The sequence below is a fragment of the Bos indicus x Bos taurus genome, chromosome 16, assembly GCF_003369695.1.
Source record: "Bos indicus x Bos taurus breed Angus x Brahman F1 hybrid chromosome 16, Bos_hybrid_MaternalHap_v2.0, whole genome shotgun sequence".
Classification (NCBI taxonomy): Eukaryota; Metazoa; Chordata; class Mammalia; order Artiodactyla; family Bovidae; genus Bos; species Bos indicus x Bos taurus.
The window spans coordinates 43,165,183-43,184,058 of NC_040091.1; the positions used below are offsets into that span (position 1 = coordinate 43,165,183).

General features: G+C 49.1%; 1 protein-coding gene and 1 pseudogene across 1 annotated transcript in view; one reads left to right on the forward strand and one right to left on the reverse strand.

The window, feature by feature from the left end:
• Positions 1-18,545, reverse strand: part of PIK3CD (phosphatidylinositol-4,5-bisphosphate 3-kinase catalytic subunit delta) — a 61,398-nt gene extending 42,853 nt beyond the window's left edge. The window contains exon 1 of the mRNA XM_027564977.1: positions 18,490-18,545. The gene's annotated coding sequence lies outside the window, so the exon portion shown is untranslated. The remainder of the gene's footprint in view (positions 1-18,489) is intronic.
• On the forward strand, positions 11,202-11,321 carry LOC113907088 (annotated as a pseudogene).
• Positions 18,546-18,876: the final 331 nt, after the last annotated feature.

An 18,876-nucleotide genomic window follows, 5' to 3' on the forward strand; every position in this document is an offset into this window, starting at 1 on the left:
AAGTTTGATCCCTGATCAAGGAACTAAGATCCCACATGCCACATGGTGTGGCAAAATATATATATATATATATATATCTAGGTGGCCTTTTGACTTCCTTGAGCAAGAGTATATAGTAGGAGTGATGCTGAATGACTTCAGAGCTGAGCCCATAAATGGCCATAAATGGCTTCCAGCTAGGTCTGGAGTCAAGCAGCAATGCTTGTTCTCAGAGTTCTGACCATCAGGAAAGTGTGGCCCAGAGCCACCATGCTGTGAGGAAGCCCAAGCTAGAAAGAGAAGCCAGTGTAGGCACTCGGGTTGACAGTCCCATAGGAGCCCAGCCTCCGAGTCAGCCCCATCCAGGCAACTGGAGGAGTGAAGACACTTCCAGGTGGAACTTCCCTATTGGTCCAGTGGTTGAGAATCTGCCTTGCAATGCAGGGGACGTGGGTTTGATCCCTGGTTGGGGTATTGAGAGCCCACATACCAAGAAGCAACTAGGCTGTGCACTACAACTACTGAGCCTGTGCACCACAGCTAGACAAGCACTGCAGTGAATGATCCCGCACAACAAAGATCTTATGTGCTGCAACTAAGACCCAACACAACCAAAAAAATACATAACCTTAAAAAAATTTTTTTTAAAGGAAGAAACTTCCAGGTGATTCCAGCCCCCAGGTGTTCAAGTAATCAGCTGACCTTTGAGAGCCTTCCCCACTGACCCCAGACATCACAAAACACACCCAAGCTGGCCTGTCAAGCCCTATCTGAGTTCCTGGCCCATAGAATCCATGCTTATAATAAAACAGTTGCTGCTTTATAGCTCTAAATCCAGTGTGATTCGTGCAGCAATGCGTACCTGGAACTTTATCTCATTAAGTCCTAAAACAACCCCACAAGGTAGTTATTATCATCATCTCCTTAAGGAAACTGGGGCCCAAGACTTACCCAAACCTACACAGTAAATGGCAGAGCAGGAAGCTGAAACCACAAGACCAACAACTAAAGCTGCTTCAGCTGCTTCTCACAGCGAATCATCTGCCTCTTATAGGACACTAGGCTGGATTTTTTTTTTTTTTTTTTGACCACCCCTTGGAGCATGTAGGATCTCAGTTCCCCTAACAGGGATGGAACCTACACCCCCTGCCTTGCAAGCCCGAGGTCTTAACCACTGAACTGTCTCAATTTTTTAATGCATGATATGTGCCCATTTGGGGCTTCCCTGGTGGCTCAGACAGTCAAGAGTCTGCCTGCATAGCAGGAGACCTGGGTTCGATCCCTGGGTCGGGAAGATCCCCTGGAGAAGGGAATGGCAACCCACTCCAGTATTCTTGCCTGGAGAATCCCATGGATGGAGGAGCCTGGCGGGCTACAGTCCATGGGGTTGCACAGAGCTGGACAGGACTGAGCGACAGGACACACACATTGTGCCCATTTTATTGTGACCCAAGCCCACCCCTCAAGACCATCTTATGGGGGACTTCCCTGGTAATCCAGAGCCTAAGACTCCATGATCCCAATGCCGGGAACCCAGCTTCAACCCCTGGTCAGGGAACTAGATCCCATATGCTGCAACTAAGAGTTCACATGGAGCAACTAAAAGATGCTGCATGCTGAAACTAGACCAGGCACAGCCAGAGAAGTAAATGAAAAATTTAAAACAGGCGATCTTATAGGCCACCTGCAATGAGGGGTCTCTGCAACTGTTAGGTGGTATGACCCAGTGCCCCGCTGGGAGGTGGTCAAAACCAAGGGGGTGGGTCCTAGGCCTGTTCTATTGAACACCCCTTTTTGATGACAAGAATGAAAGGAAATTCAAGAACTGGCTCACTCATCGACAGAAATGCAAACAGAATTTACAGATACCTGGAGAAAGAAGTCTGTAAAATATATTCTAACAGAAGTGGGTAAATCTGGTAGAAACAAGTACAATGTAATTACATTCAAGCTCCCTAATCAGAAATACAGAGTAGGGAGGAAGGGAAGAGGCCTCAAGAGAGAACGGCATCCAGAGAACTCAGGGCTGACCCAACATTCATTCAGAGTCAGCACTGTAAGCCCTTCACGAAGGAGCCAACGGGGTCCTGGATTTCCTAAGGACCTCTCTCTATTTGAAACTATACCCAGATACTTGCCCCTCCTGGTATTCAAACCTTTGTGGAGCCCCCAATCATATTTGATGCTTTTGAACTGTGGTGCTGGAGAAGATTCTTGAGAGTCCCTTGGACAGCAAGCAGATCAAACCAGTCAATCCTAAAGGAAATCGATCCTGAACATTCATTGGAAGACTGATACTGAAGCTGAAGCTCCAATACTTTGGCCACGATGCACAGAGCCAGCTCATTAGAAAAGACCCTAATGCTGAGAAAGATTGAAGGCAGAAGGAGAAGGGGGTGACAGAGCATGAGATGGTTGGATGGCATCATCGATTCAATGGACATGAGTCTGAGCAAACTCCAGGGCATAGTGAAGGACAGGGAGATCTGGCATGCTGCAGTCCATGGCGTCACAAAGAGTCGGACACAGCTGAGCGACTGAACAACAACAACACCCATATTACAGCATGGTTGGTCTACAGAATATGGCAGAGTGATGCCAGGTCGCCTTGGAGATTGGGTTATAAAAGAACATGGGGCTTCAATCTTGGGCAATCTTTGGTCTTTTTTTTTTTAATCTTTTATCTTTCTCTCATCTTTATCTCTTGGCTAAGCCAGCAACCAAGTTATACGGGCACTTAAGCTATCCTGTGAAGAAGCCCACATGGCAAGGAACTGAGGTATCAAAACCTTGGCAGGTATCTCCAGCCACTTACACCTGCAGCCCCAGCTGCTCCCTGCTTCTGACCCACAGAAACTGTAAGATAGCATTTGTTGTTTAAGCTGCTAATTTTTTTCATTTTGTTTTGTATTTTTAATAATTTTATTTATTAATTTCTGGCTGTGCTGGGTCTTCATTGCTGCTGGGGCTTTTCTCTAGTTGTGGCGCACAGGCTTCCCATTGAAGTGGCTTCTCTTGTTGTGGGACACAGGCTCTAGGGCACGAAGGCTTCAGTAGTTGCAATGTGTGGGCTCAGTAGTTGTGGCTCCCAGGCTCTAGAGCACAGGCTCAGTAGTTGTGGAGCAATGGATTAGTTGACCACAGCATGCGGGATCTTCCCAGACCAGGGATCGAACCCATGTCTCCTGCACTGGCAGGTGGATTCTTTAGCGCTGAGTCACTAGGGAAGCCCTAAGCTGCTAAGTTTTGGGGTAACTTGTCACACAGCAGTAGATAACGAATACACTGATGGCTGCGGTGTTCACTATGTGGCCTAGCACCTGCTCCAGGCTTAGTATAGCAGAGGCTCCATCGATACCTGTGACTGAACAGTCAGTACAAACAACTCCTCCACTGTAATAATGAGTCAGAGACATTCCTAAAGAAGTGGCAACAGGCCAAGTGAAAGAAGCCAGACACAGAAGACCACATCCTGTGTGATTCCATGTGTATAACATGTCCAGAAGAGGCAAGTTCATAGAAACAGAAAGTAGAGCAGTGGTTGCCAGGGCTGCAAGGGGTTGAGGAGAAATGGAGAGTGATTGCTAGTGAATACAAGGTTTCACTTTTGAATAATTAAAACGTAACTCCAATACTTTGGCCACTCAATGAGAAGAGAAGATTCATTGGAAAAGACCCTGATGCTGGGAAAGATCAAGGGCAGGAGAAGGGGGTGACAGAGAAGGAGGTGGTTGGATGGCATCACCAATTCAATGGACATGGGTTCAGGTGGACTCCAGGAGATAGTGAAGGACAGGGAAGCCTGGCGTGCTACAGTCCATGGGGTTTCAAAGAGTCAGACATGAGTTAGCAACTGAACAACAGCTACAAGATTTCTTTTTGAGTGATAAAAATGTTCTATAACAGGTTAAAGCAATGGTTGCACAATTCTGTGACTATATTAAAAAATACTGAATTGTGTACATTAAAAGAATTTTATGGCATGTGAATTATATCTCAATAAAGCTTGTTATGTTCTAGAAGTGGGAGAGGAAACCAGGTGAGGTCACTGTCCCAAGTCAGAAGTGGCACGAGGGAGGCTGGCCCCCCGTAGGACTGGGGAAAGCGTTGGGGTGCTTCAAGTGGAGGGGCCCCCTTCATACCTGGACCAGAGGACATGGGAAGGTCTCAGGAAGGCTAACCGTTGCCATTCAGTGAAAAGGTGTCTGTGTACTCATCCTACAGGGTTTCAAGCCGCCTGGAGCCCAATATCTGGGGCCTGGACATGGCCCTGACTTCCTGTTCCCTACAGACCATCCCACCCACGCATGGTTGACACCCAGCTCTACCGGGAAGGCCTCTCCACCTGCCCTTCATGCAGAAGGGGTGACCACAAAGCCACAGGCTGCAACTTCTTAAAGGACAGAGTGGCCTCCACAAATGAGGCGATCCTACAGCAGAGTTACCCAGTGATGCAGGAAAGCCGGTCCTGGATGAAAGGCAAAACAAGCCGTGAATTTAGAGCAAAGAAAAAGACTTAAACGGCACCGAGTACACTGGTACATAGTATCTAAGAGGTGGTCGATTTACTGGAAATAGAAACAGCTTCAAAGCAGACTTTGAACACATGGTGGGGCAAGTGTGTCTCACGGAGGCCTCTGGGAGGTCGGAATCTTTCGTCTCTTTCTGGCTTCTGAGGTTGGTTTCAGAGTCAGAAGCTGGCGGTCGGACCCAAACAGCTCTTCACCGCACCCTCCCAGACTCTAGGATAAACTTGGGGACCTCTGTGAGCCTGATGAAAGTATACATACAAATGGTCTCCTAGGAGCTTTTTTCTGGGGAGAAGGTCTGTGATTTTTCAACAGATTTTCAAAAAGATTTAAAATCTGGGACTGCCCTAGCAGTCCAGTGGTTAAGAATCCAGGCTTCCCCTGCAGGGGGCACAGGTTCAATCTCTGGTTGGGGAACCTAAGATCCCACATGCCAAAAAAAAAAAAAAAGGATTTAAAAATCTGAAAAAGGTTAGAAACCATTGAGTAGTGAAGCTGTAGGGCAGGTTTTATTTATAAACTTTTCATAACTAGCTTGTATGGATTCTGTGCAATTAAATATATATAGTATACACACACACTTATAAAACATATAGCACATATTAAAAATGTGCACATGCATAATCTAGGAAAATCACAGCCTATAATATCCAGAAGATGTAGACCACCCCAATCTCAAGACCCCCAAGAAATTAATATCTTTTAAAACTGCAGGGCTTTCCTGGTGGCTCAATGGTAAAGAATCCATCTGCCAGTTCAGGACACGCAGATTCCATCCCTAGTCCAGGAAGATCCTGTATGCCTTGGATCAGGCAACTAAGCTAGGGTGCCACAGCCACTGAGCCTGTGCTCTAGTGCCCAGGAACTACAACTACCAAGCTCATATGCCACAACTACCAAAACCCGAGCACCTAGAGCCTGTGCTCTGCAACAAGCGAAACCACCGCAGTGAGAAGCCTGCACACCGCAACTAGAGAGTAGCCCCTGCTTGCTGCAACTGGAGAAAAGCCCATGCAGCAGCGAAGACCCAGTACAGACAAAAATAAATAAATAAAAAAACAACTCTGCGAACTCAACTTCATCTCTCCTGTCCTGACCCCAAACGAATTACACACACACACACACACACACACACACACTTTCAGGGTGGCAGTGGAGATGGCTTCCCCTCCTAAGCGTCTCAGCCACTTGGCAGTGTACTCCATTCTCCTAGGCTCCCTTCCCTAGGCTCAGCCTCCAACCTCCTCCTTCCCCACTCAGCCACGGGTTTGCACGTCCTTCTCTCCTGTTGTTAGGAAACCCCAGATCTGAAGACAACCTGTAAGCCTCAGGGACCACAGAGAACTCTGAACGTCTCATTCCATCACCTATCTCATTCCACCTCTCCTTGGCAGATGCTCTCTACGTCTCCTTCTACTTCCAGGTCTCCAGGCTGCTTCTCCCCAGGAATCTACCAGATAGGTTCAAAACAATAGCTGCAGGTCTTCCCTGGTGGTCCAGTGGCTAAGCCACCATGCTGTCAATGCAGGGGGCCCGGGTTTAATCCCTGGTCAGGGAACTAGATTCCACGTGCTGTAACTAAGAGTTCACATGTTGCAAATAAAGACAGCGTGTGCCTCAACTAAGACCTGCCAAAGCCAAATAAATAAATAAACATTAAAACAACAACAGCCTCTTCATCAGTTGTCAAGCCCATCTCTGGGGCTACAGCAAGGATCGCCCCATCACTAAGCACCTGTCACGAGCCAGCACATTTTAGGTGCCTTACGTCCGTTTTTGCATTTAATCATCACAAGAAGCCCCTACGGCAGGCCTTCTGTTTCATGAAGGAGGAGGGTGAGGCTCGAGGAGGTGACGTTGCACAGCTAGTGATGGGAGAGGCAGACGTGAACCAGGTTGACCCCCGAGCCCTGCTCTCACCACTGAACCATACTCCCTTTCCTGGGTGTGCAGAGGAACCAGATTTGGGCCACGGGTCAAGAAGACACTTGAGTCCTGTTGCCATGACTGTGTCACCCATTAGGTTGAGGACCCTTGGGTGGACTTCCCACGAAAGGCTCAAGGAAGAAATTGGGCAAGGAAGAAATTGAGGTTGCAGAGGTCGGGCCCTGCTTCCGCTGGACAGAGGGCTGAATGGGCACTACCTGGGCAGACTGCGGTGGGCTGGGTACCAGAAGCTGCATCCTCCTGGCACCTCTCTCTGTAGAGGAGCAGAACCCAGGAGGCCAGTTCCACCGAGACAAGGACTGCAAGAACAGAAAGGCTGTCTGGACCCCAAGTTAGCCTGGAGACAGAGGGAATCGGTGAGAACAGGGCGGGGATGACCCTCTTCACAGCTGATGGGCTCCCAGAGGCCTCAGCCCTCCTCCCACCTGGGATCCAGGTTCCCCTCCTGGGCAATAAGGGGGCACATTTGGAGACAGCACAGGACAGGGGTGAGGAGCAAGCTCTGCCGCTTCCTTTCTGAGTAATACCTAGATAAGTTACTAAACCTCTTTGTGCCTCAGTTCCCCCTTCTGTAAAACACAGATCATGAGAGTGCTTCAAAGAAGAAATTAGTATTTGGGGGACTTCCCTGGTGTTGTTGAAGCTGAAGCTCCAGTGCATTGGCCACCTGATGAGAAGAGCTGACTCATTGGAAAAGACCCTGATACTGGGAAAGATGGAAGGCAAAGGGAGAAGTGGGTGGCAGAGGATGAGATGGTTAGATAGCATCACACACTCAGTGAACATGAATTTCAGCAAATGCTGGGAGATAGTGAAGGACAGAGGAGCCTGGCGGGCTGTAGTCTGTGGCTTCATAAAGAGTAGGACACGACTTAGCTACTGACAACAACAACAACTGGTGGTCCAGTGACTAAAACTCTTACTCTCAATGCAGAAGGGTTCGATCCCTGTTCGGGGAACAAGATCCTACATGCACAACTAAAGACCTGGCGTAGCCAAATAAATAAATAAATAAGTTAGTATTTTCAAAGTGCCCAGAATACTATGTAGCACAGAGTAGGTGCTACAAAAGTGTTTGTTTTTATTGTTATTAAAAGATGTGGCAAGCTAGACTAAGGTGGCAATTCAGAGCTGGCCAATAGCAAGGCTCATTGGTATAAATACTGCTAAAGAAACTAGTGTGAAAGATCCCTTTTCTGGAGCTTGTTGTGCTCCTCAGGGTGAGGGGCTGGTGTCTTTGAGATGGGAGTTCTAGGTCAAACTTCGCCTCTCACCCAGGCTCTGTGATTCTGCCGTCTTCCCCCATCTCCCCCGCCCCCTGACCTCTCTGTAGCAGAATTGGGGGATTTGTGCTCACCATTCCCTCTTCAAGACACCTTGACTGATGGTCTCATCGTGCTGACCACTCAGGATACCAGGCTGCAGGTTTGGTCTCTGAAAGACTTAGCTGTTCTTATGCCCAAGCACACCCATGCCAGCTGTTCACCTTTGTAATTACACAGTGTGGTCAGCGGATAAGTGGATGAAATATGGGTGTGACCAGAAAGAGCTGTTTCCATGAAAATGGAATTGAGTGCTTTAGAAAACAGTAAAGACAAGTCACTAAAACAAAGTTTCCCTTAAATGAGACTGAGCAAAGCAACTGTAAAAGGTAGGGGAGAAGAATGAGAATTGACAAAGGATTCTACGCCTTACTTAAGAATGACGAACCAATCAAACAAAAGCTCTTGGCCTCACATCAGTACATCTATGTACTTTTTTGGGGGTGGGAGGAGGGCATGCTGCATGACAAGGGGGATCTTAGTTCTCTGACCAGATCCTCTGGCATCGGGAGCTTGGGGTCTTAACCACTGAACAGCCAGGGAAGTCCCACATCAGTACGCGGGGATATGTTTTAAGTTAAGATGCTTAGATTTGAGATGCAGCATTTTCATAATTATGTACCTAAACTGAAGTTTCAGTTAATCAGTCAATGAATCACATAGGATAACAGGGCTCCTATGGGACCTCCCTGGTGGTCCAGTGGCTAAGCGTCTGCACTCCCAATGCAGGGGGCCTGGGTTTGATCCCTGGTCAGGAAACTATATCCTGCATGCTGCAAGTAAGACCCAGTGCAGCCAAATAAAGTAATAATTTTTTTTAAAGTGCTCCTAAGAAGCTAGGTATCTCATCACAGTTGCATCTAATCTAATCGCTATTTTGCCTTAATCTGTTTTTCAAACTGTAGTTGGAGACATTGGGGTGGGAATAACGGAAGCCACAGCAAGAACATAAACATCTTCCCAGAGCATCCATCTGACTCAAAAGTAAGGGGGAACAGCAAAATAAACATGGATTATTGAGGAATAGAATGTAAAATTATTGTTAGGATTAAAAATAAAACTTGAAGCTTCAAAGCAAGGTCATGGTTGGGGTGGGCTGCAGCAGGCTAGGGTCACAATCCCATCTCTCTGGTGGGAGGAGTGGGTGGGAAAGTTGGAGAAGCAAGGTCCATAAGGGTAAAGGTCATGGCCAGCTGCCTAGCCATCTCCCAACCACTTTCCCACAAACCTGCAGCAGAAAGCTGTCCTGGGATGGCTGCCTTCAGAGCAGCCTGCCCGTTTGGGCACCCCCATCTCGCTGCTGCAGCTTGCAGGTGATGGGGCCAAGATCACCTGATGGCAGACCTCACTAGAAGCTTCACCTCCACCCTCTCAGCCTCTGTCCTCCGAGCTCCTCCAGACCTTGAACAGTTAGAAAAAGCTGGAAAAAAAAAAAAAGAACCTCCTGGCTTTGGCACATCTGAGAGGAACAGGCTGATAACAAAGGGCAAAGCGATTCCAACCCTTATCTGTAAAATGGGGGTATTTACTGACACACACCCTGTGCATTCCAAAAGGATCATTGTGGGAGAATCAAATAAGATAGTGACTGGGGACTTTCCTGGTGGTCCAGTTGTTAAGATTTCACACTGTTTTTCAATGCAGGGGGCGAGAGTTGAACCCTGGTTAGGGAACTAAGATCCCACATGCCAAGCAGCATAGCCAAAAAGTGAAAAAAAAAAAGAAAAAAGGATAGTGGTTGAATAAACCTTAGCACAAAAGCAAACCTCAACAACTTATGACAAAGATACCTGTCATTTAAAATCCATTCAGTCCTACAGTGTGGGCTGCAAAGATTCATTCATCCAGTGGCAAACACAGCAACTTTTGAAGTGCTCATTCCAAACTAATACAGGTTTTTCCTTATTTCTAATCCTCATGACAATCCAATAAAAGAGATACGGTTATGTCAATTTTCAGATGAAAATCCGGAGGCTCAGAGAGGTCAAGGTCACTAAGCATTTAGGATGAAAGCCAAGATCTCAACTTCCCTCTAGTTCCTAAACTCTTGCTTTTGACATGAACATTAGACTTTCTCTTTACTCATTCTCAAACACTGTGCCTCCCACTGGAAATACTAAGCCTCACACATCTTATGAAGCTCCCTCATATAAGACACAGGGTGCACTTAATTAAAAATAGAGCACTGCTTTCCCAGTGACAGTAGGTGAATATTTATTCAAATATTCGTCACACCACACAATAGGGAAAAAAGATTCATAACCCAGTGAGCTGGCTTTTGGACCCATGAACCATCAGAAACAAGTGTGTGGTTTTGCTCATCTTTTCATTGGCTCTAAACATGAGAAAGGTTTTTCAATGGCGTTTTTTAAGAGGGACAGGTGAGAGGGAAAGTTGGGGGGGTTTTTGGTGGTTTTTCCACTAGAAGAAATTTCTCATGAAGCTGTTTGAGATCAAGACCCTGGTTTTATTGATATCCTCCTCAGACACAGGTCAGCAGCAAAGAGGAAAATGCATGCTTAAACCAAATGTGTGTGGGATGGACGACCCTCACCTGAGGCTACCTGACACTCGCTTGAGAGGAGCTTGGACGCCGTTTCACTCTGCTGTGCTGTTGTGTCCGACTCTTTGTGACCCCGTGGACTATAGCCCACTAGGTTCCTCTGTCCATGGGATTTTCCAGGCAAAAATACTGAAATGGGTTGCCATTTCCTACTCCAGGGGATCTTCCCCACCCAGGGATTGAACTCACGTCTCTTGCGTCTCCTACACTGGCAGGATTCTTTACCACTGAGCCACTAAGGAAGCTTTACTTTTTACTCTAAGGGGCTGCAAAAGGCTGCTTCATGGTCAGCAACCCACGCTGGTGCTACCCCAGGGTCCTGCGTCTGCGGGACCAAACCGCAAGAAGGAGCGACTGGATGTGGACAGAAACGATCACCAAGATGAATTCTGGACTCCACCATTCGTAAGTCTTTACCCTCATTTCCATGCTACAGGGGTGATGGGACCCCAGAGCACAGGGTCCTGCAGCCCCTCCGTCCCGCCATACCTCTCAGCAAGCATCAGTTCATGCATTTGCCCCAGGGAGGCTCACACCCAGATCCAGGCAGACAGCTGGGGACTAGGTCCATTTTGACAGAAGGGCTGATGGTCTACCTTTATAGCAGAAAAATGGATCCCCATGCTTAACCCAAATCCTTTTGGCTTAAGCGTAAACCATCTCTCCCTGTAGTAACAAGATTAATCTTGAGGGTAAATGGAGACTTGTTAAATAAAATAATGATAATAACAATAGTAGTGGAGTAGGTTGCCTTGCCCTTCTCCAGGGTATCTTCCCAACCCAGAGATCAAACCCACAGCTCTTACCTCTCCTGCATTGGCAGGTGGGCTCTTTACCACTTGCACCACCTGAGAAGCCCATTCCTATGGCCATACCACCCTAAATGCACCTGATCTTGTCTGATCTCAGAAGCTAAGCAGGATTGGGCCTGATTAGTACTTGGGATGGGAGATTGCCTGAGAATATCAGGTGCTGTAGGCTTGGGCTTCCCTGGTGGCTCAGACGGTAAAGAATCTGCCTGCAATATGGAAGACCAGGTTTGATCCCTGGGTGGGGAAGATCCCCTGGAGAAGGGAATGGCAACCCACTCTAGTATTCTTGCCTGAAGAATTCCTTGGACAGAGGAGCCTGGTGGGCTGAGTATCAACTATATGATATGCGACGTTCATTTTCTAGTTTATCTCATTTAATCCTTAAGACAACACTAGGAACAGGTCCCATTAGCTTCACTTAACAGAAGAGGAAACCGAGGATCACAGAAGGTAAGAAATCTCAAGGTCACACAGCAGGAATGTAGGGAAACTACAGTTTAAATTCCAGAGTTCCATCCAATTCTAGAGGTCAAGGGTTTAATTGCTATGTTATACTGCAGCAAACCTCATGCTATACCTACAGCTAACAACCAAAAGGAAAGCTATTTAGCTTCATTAGCAAAATAAATAAATAAAGCAAAAAAAATTCAAGATGACTACCTTTTAAGCCAATTAGTAAAACATTTTTTACCAATATTATTAAATGCCATCATGAAACTATTCTATATCACTGGGATAAACTCATTCAATATTTCCTGGAAAAATATTTAGCTCCACGAGCCATAAAAATGGTCAATACCTTTGATGATAATTCTTGAATACAGGAAAATTCAGATGCCTGAAAATATCTGTTACAATGCTTCAAAAGTGGTGTGTGTGTGTGTGTGTGTGCCTGGAAGCAAGATAAATGTCCCGCAGTGGAGGATGCCGGAGAAAGTAATGGTGTCCCTGCACTAGGATATTTATCCTGCCAATAAAAGGATAACCAGGTGATGAAGTGATGTGGAATGCTAACGTACGTGCCCCCATTAAGTGAAAAAAGCAAATTACAAAAGCACATGATTTGCCCCTCACACAATTAAGTATAGAATTATCATATGATCCAGCAATTACGCTTCTGGGTATATAGGCAAAAGAATTCAAAGCAAGGACCCAAACAGATATCTATGAACATCCACATTCATAGCAGCATTATTCACAATAGCCCCAAAGTGGAAGTAACCAAGTGTCCGTCGACAGATGACTCAATAAGCAAAATGCGGTCCATCCGTACAATAGAATATTATTCAGTCCTTAAAATGGGGGGGGGGCTTCTGACACATGCTGCAACACAGATGAATCCAGAGGTCATGATGCTGAGTGAAACGAGCCAGTCACAAAAGGACAAATACTGTGCGGTTCCATCTGTATCAGGTACCAAGAGTAGTCAAATTCCGAGATAGAAAGCTGAGTGGTGGTTGCCAGGGGCTGAGGTGGGGAGAGCATTAGCGTTTAATGGGTAGAGTTTCAATTTTGCAAAACAAAAAAATTCTGGAGATGGACAGCAGTGATAGTTGATGATGATGTGAATGTACTAAGTGCCACAGAATGAAATACACTTGAAAAAATGGTCTAAATGGTAAATTTTACATATATTTTACCACAATTAAAACATAAAAATTAAAGTAAAAAAGCATATGCCTAATGCAGGGTTCGATCCCTGGGTTGGGAAGATCCCCTGGAGGAGGGCAAGGCAACCCACTCCAGTATCCTTGCTGGAGAATCCACATGGATAAAGGAGCCTGGCAGCCTACAGTCCATGGGGTTGCAAAGAATCGAGCACGACAGAGACTAGGCACACAGCACACTGGTCACAATTAAAAATGCACGTTAAAAAATGGAAAAGTGGCCCAGTGGTTAGGACTCCACACTTTCACTTCTGAGGGCCCAGGTTCCATCCCTGGTCGTGGAACTAAAATCCCACAAGACGTTCTACACACCCTGTACACATCAGCTCTTTTACAGACATAAAAGTGTGCCTGGCACTTTAAACGTGACTATATGAAATGCTCAAGACTGGCGATAAAATTGCTATTCCAGTTGTTAAAACTGGGGACTCTGAGGCTTGCGAGGGTTCTGTGGTTTGCCTGGTGTTTGGGAAGGATTTCCCTGGTGGTCCAGGGGTTGGGACTTTGCCTTCCAACGCAGGGGGTATGGGTTCGATCCTTGGTAGTGGACTTAAGATCCCACATGCTTCTAGGTCCAAAAACCAAAACATAAAACAGAAGCAACACTGTACCAGATTCAATAAATGGCTTTAAAAATGGTCCACATAAAAAAATTTTTTTAAGTGATTGGGATTAAAATCAAGTCTGGTTGACTCCAAAGACGTACTTTTTCTTCCATATGGCAATTCCTCCCTCACCTCTGCACCCCACCCCGCCTATGTATAAAGGACTTAAAGTTTCAGCATCACAGCTATGAACCTGCTTCCCTATTGAGAAGACAGCATGTCTCCAAGATTTCACAACCAACAGAAAAAAAGGCAATGCCCCTCTGCAATTCTACATGGGGAGGTGGAATAGGAGCCCTGCCCCTCCAGAGAGCTTCCATCCCTACAAGCTTCAGTAATAGGGATGGGGCTCCCCAAATCCCTTCCCACACCACCAGCGCCATCCTACCCCACCTCACAATGGTGGCTGCTCAGGAGGACATAGGGACATAGCAACAAAACTGAGCCAGTCCAACAACTGCTCAAGAGAGGAAACTCCAAAATGGGAAGGGCTGTGTGTCCCCAGACAGAGGTGGGGAGCCCTGAGCTGAGAAAGCGTTGTCCTAGGTCAGGTAGGACCAGAGAAGACTAAAAGGGGCTGAAACAATTCCCTGCAGGTGAAGAGCCTGGTCTCTTGGCAGTTCCTTTGAATTCCAGGAATTTTCTTTTCTGCCTTTGGGACCCTGATTGTGGAGGGTGCTACTCACAGCAGAGCTAACTTCTAAGGCGGCTGCCAGTTCACAAAGCTGGGGAGAGGGCAGCAGGAGGGCGGAAGGAAGGCTGGTGACTACAGGACCTCTGGTGACTCTGAAATCCTTGCCTGATTGCACTCACAGGAAAGTACAGGGCCCAGATGTAGGAAGTGTTCCATTCCCTGCAAAGACGACTGTGCTCAAACCTTCCCCAGAAAATACCAAAGAAACACACTCCCATCCTTCTGCAGTTGGCTGAATGGTGGCCCCTAAAGATATGTCTGCCTTCATCCCCAGAACCCATGAATTATTTGGAAAATTAGCTTTGTGTAGAAAGGGTCTTTGCTGATGTAATTAAGGACCCTGAGATGAATTCATCCTGGACTGTTCAGGTGGACCCCAAATCCAATGACAGCTGTCCCTCTAAGAGACACAAGAGGAGAAGACAGAGAGGAGGAGCCGTGTGAACACAGGGGCAGAGATCAGATGATGCTGCCACAAGCCAAAAACAGCTGGAGCCCTCAGAAGCTGGAAGAGGTGGGGGGGTCCCTGGAGAGAGGGAGGCCATACAGACACCTTGATTTTGAACTTTTGGGCTCCAGAACTGTGACGGAATACATTTGTGTTGTTTTGGGCCACAAAAACTGTAAGAATTTGTTATTGACAGCCACGGGAAACAATACGGCATCCCTCCAAGACAGTAAAATCCAGTTCAAGCAGCTTACTCCCTTTCTGCAGCTCTCCCCTCGCCCATCCCCCCATCCCCACTTACTGTCACGTTCCTGGCATTTCCTCTAAGTGGAAAAAGCAATTTCCCCCAAAGTGAGTGAAACACAGTGAACTGAAATACCACTTTAGGAACAGACACACCCATCACTCTGAGGACTCTCCCTCTCAGCTCAGAAAGTAAGCAGCCTTGGAAAACACCCATTTCCAGGAGAAGCCCCAGGAGCCCTTCTCTGAGGGGGGTCAGGTCACCACCTCTGATGGGGAGGAGTGGAGACTTCTACAAGCCACACCAGTGCAGCACCAACCTCAGGCCCCAGGGGCTGTGCTGGCCTCCAGGGAAGGGAGAGGGAGCCAGATTTTGCAATGATCCAAAGCAAGTCAGTATTTGTCTGCAAGGAAAAGAGTGAAGAGAGAGGCTCCCCAGTTTTTTAAACTGTTTTCTTCCCCCACCTTGAAACTGGCAGCATTTCTGATATGATTGCAGGGGATTTCCACCAACCAAGTTGAAGAAAATTCAGTTTTAGCATTAACTGCAGGGAGAGAGGAGGAGTTTTGCAACCTTTGTCATTTATGAAACACCAGCAGTGGCCCCAAAATGAAGATGCTTTCCTTTCTCCCAAATCAATCAGGCTCCCACCACCCTCCACGGGCTGGCGGCTAATTACCACACGCGTCTTGACTCTGACCCGGGGGCAGCGGGGCACTGACCTTCCTTGACCCTCCTGGGAGCCTTGCCCTCCAGTCCTGCCCTTCCAACCGCTCGGCTGGGAAAACTGTTTGTCCTCTGGAGAGTGGCGGAAAGAGCTCCTCTGAGGTCCCACGGTAAGGAAACACTTGGTGGGGCCCCGAGCCCCACCATCAGACCCACAGAAGCAGCTGGAGGGAGGGAGGTGCTCTCTAAAAAAAATGGTTTTGAAAAATCAGCTAACCAAAGGGGAATTGCTTCATAAGTTGCACATTCACTTCTCCCTTTAACTGTGCAATTAAAGGAAAACAAGGTGAAGCAGGAACTGACCCCTCATACTCCCCCATTCTCTCCCCACCCCACAATGTCCCTTGACATAGGCACAAAAGCAAAGCTAACCAGGTCTGAGGCTGGTCTCTACTTATGGATTGTCTTGCCTTGTAAGCACCCCCAGGGGCTGGTACTGTCCCTGCCAGCCTGCCTTGTTTTTAGCCTTGGCCCCCGGGGGGATCCGTAATAAAGCAAGAGAAAGAACGGAGCCCCAAGCATCATTCAAAGGTGTACTTTACCCGTCCTTCCTGGGCAAGGACTAAAGCAGCAAAATTGCAGATTGTCCCGCCGGAAAGGGACATCAGCATGGCCAGAAGGACCTCTGGGGCAGTTGCCCTAATTCCAGAAACATCTGTATTGGCAGTGTTGTTTCTAAAGGTGGGTGGAGAGGTGAGGGGAAGTAAGCTTGGCTTGTCTTTAGAACTGGCAACTGCCAACTAGGTTTTAAGAGTATACTCATCCTCCCACCCCACCCCCACACCCCGGGTGTTTTCCACTACTTTGCTGAAAGCACCAGAAGAGAATGAACCTCAGTCTGTGCTAGTCAGAGCTCTCCTGAGCCAGGATGGACAGAATCCCACCATCAAGACATTAAGCCACAGCAGGACATGGGAATGTGAAGGGGTTGGCGATTTCTGCTCTGGGGAGAACAGAAGAGAAAGCTCTATTCTGCTCTCCTTGTGTTTGCTGGCAGCCTCCTAAATCAGAAGAATCTTCACCCCCACTTATCATGTTCCTCAAACCTGGTGGGTAAAGGTAGCAAGGTTTTACAGGAAAGCATCCAGGTGGGTACCTTAGACTCTGGCTCTGAAAGGACACCCCACATCCCAGGTCCGAACACCAAGCAAACTGTTAGGCGACATACATTCTTCTTCATCCGCAAACAGCAACACTATCAGATGACTAAATGCTTTGGCGTCTAAAGGAACCAGGATTCTGGATCAGCTAACTGTAAACGTGTGGGTCAGCAAGTTTTCACTGTGCTGAGCCTTGGTTTCCTCCGGTACAAATGGAGCCCTCATTCAGCGCCTGGTTAACTGAAGATACATGGAAAAAACCCTATGGCACCATTCACTTGAGAAGAACACTGAGGCACTCAGGCACGCCAGCGGTGGGTGTGCAGCCCCTCTGGAAGTGAGCAGTGGTATTAGTTCTCGGTTTCAAAGTCGCTCTGGAGCAGTGAACCTTTCCCGGGGAGATTCCTGGGAAAGGAAGCTGCTACCTGCCCCAAGGCATACATCTCACACACGCGTGACCGTGCTTGCAGGACATTTCTGGGGGTGGCGTCTGTCGGGGTTTCTGCAGGAGCCCCGGGGGAAAGAAGCCCCATTTGATGGTCCAGTGGGGTTCGAGACCCACAGCGCCCTCCTTCCTGGGGACACCTGAACGAAATGAAAGCTGCCCAATCATCCAACGGCTCCAGACCGCTCCATATGCAAACTGGGCAGATCCCAAGGGTGCTGCGCTTGAACCTGGTACTTGGGCCGCCGGCACTGGCTGCCCCACGGCGTCCCCCACTCCGACCCCGGAAATCCCATCCCCACTCGCTTCCCCTCCCGAAGCGCCTCCTATCAGTCCTCTCCTGGCTCTCCATCTCCCCACCGGAGCAGGGCTCAGGGCGCAGACGGCAAAGCAGTGCCCCCGCCCACACGTCCCGGTCCCCAAAAAAGTTCCCCCGGTCTCTCTCTCCTCGATCTCAGAAAAGTGGGTGCACAGGACGGACCCTAAATAAAAACAGGAAACGCGATTAAAAAAAAAAAAAAAGGCAGCAGCAGCAGCCTCATTCAGGCTGAATTGAGGGTAAGAGTATTAAAAAGAAGAAAGAAAGAAAGAAAGAAAAAAAAAAAGAGTCCGGAAATGCAAAGCTGAAGGCGGTTTTGCCGCCGTAACCCGGACCCAGCCGCAGATCCGGAGCTGGTCTCGGCGCGCCGCTGCAGTAAACACGCGGTGAGCGGCGCCAGCGGCCCGAGCCCCGCCAGGGCCGGAGGGAAGGACCTGCAGCAAGTCCAAGCGCCCGGCAACGCCTTCCCTGGCCCCTCTCCAGCCACGGGTCCCGCTCTCCGGGGCTGGGGAGGGTGCACCGGGCCAGGGCGCAGGGGAGGTGTGTGCACCCCTCTCCCCAAGGCTCGACCGGAGCTCGGGGCGGGGGTGGGGGGAGGCGGAACCGCCGTAGAGAGCGTAGCCTGCACCCCACGGCATAGCCCGGGCGCCCCGGGTCCCGCTCGCCAGCCCCCGGGGCAGGGCTCACGCGGCTAAGCGCTGTCATTCCCTGGGCTCGGCTGGTGCATACGAGGCTGTCTTGCCGCGGGAGCGCACCCCGTACCCCGCCTCGGGCCCGGGACCTCCCCGGTCCCGCTCCGCGGGGCATACAGTCCCCGTGCACGGGAGCTGTGTGCACCCCTCTCTCGGAGGATGCTCCGGGGGCTGCCCCGACCCCGCGCACAACCTTGGCCCAAGTTCCGGGGGGCGCCCCCTCGCCCGGCTCGCTAGACGCCGGCGGGTGCACAAGACCCGGGTGCACCGGCTCTTCGCGCCGGGAGACGTCCACAAGCCGGTCCCCCGTCTCTTCGTGGTCCCCCTAAGTCCTCCGAAGTCCCTGGTCCCGGTCCTCTCCCCCACCCCCCAGACTCAGCCGGAGGTGAGCGCTTACCCGTCCGGGCGCAGCTGGCAGCCGCTGGGAGCTCCTGCGCTGGGCGCGAGTGAGCCTCGAGGGACGGAGGCGGGGCGCGGTGGGGGCGCCCCGCCTGCTGACAGCCCGCACACTCCACTTCCCACTTTGTTTCCCTTTTACTTGCAACAGGAAAAACAGCAGGTCCTCCTGCCGCTTCTTCTAACCCTCCGCCTGCCTCGCCTGCCCCCCCTCCGTCTCGGGCTGGAGGGGCGTCAGCCCAGGTGCCTCTGGAAGCTACACCTTGCCCTTCTTCAAAACAAGTTTATATCTGTATCCAGAAGTGGAGTGTTTCCTGCCGTGTCAGCACACAAAGATGTCACAGCCATCGGCGATTCCGGCCCTCCAAATGTGAATATCTGAGCCCCG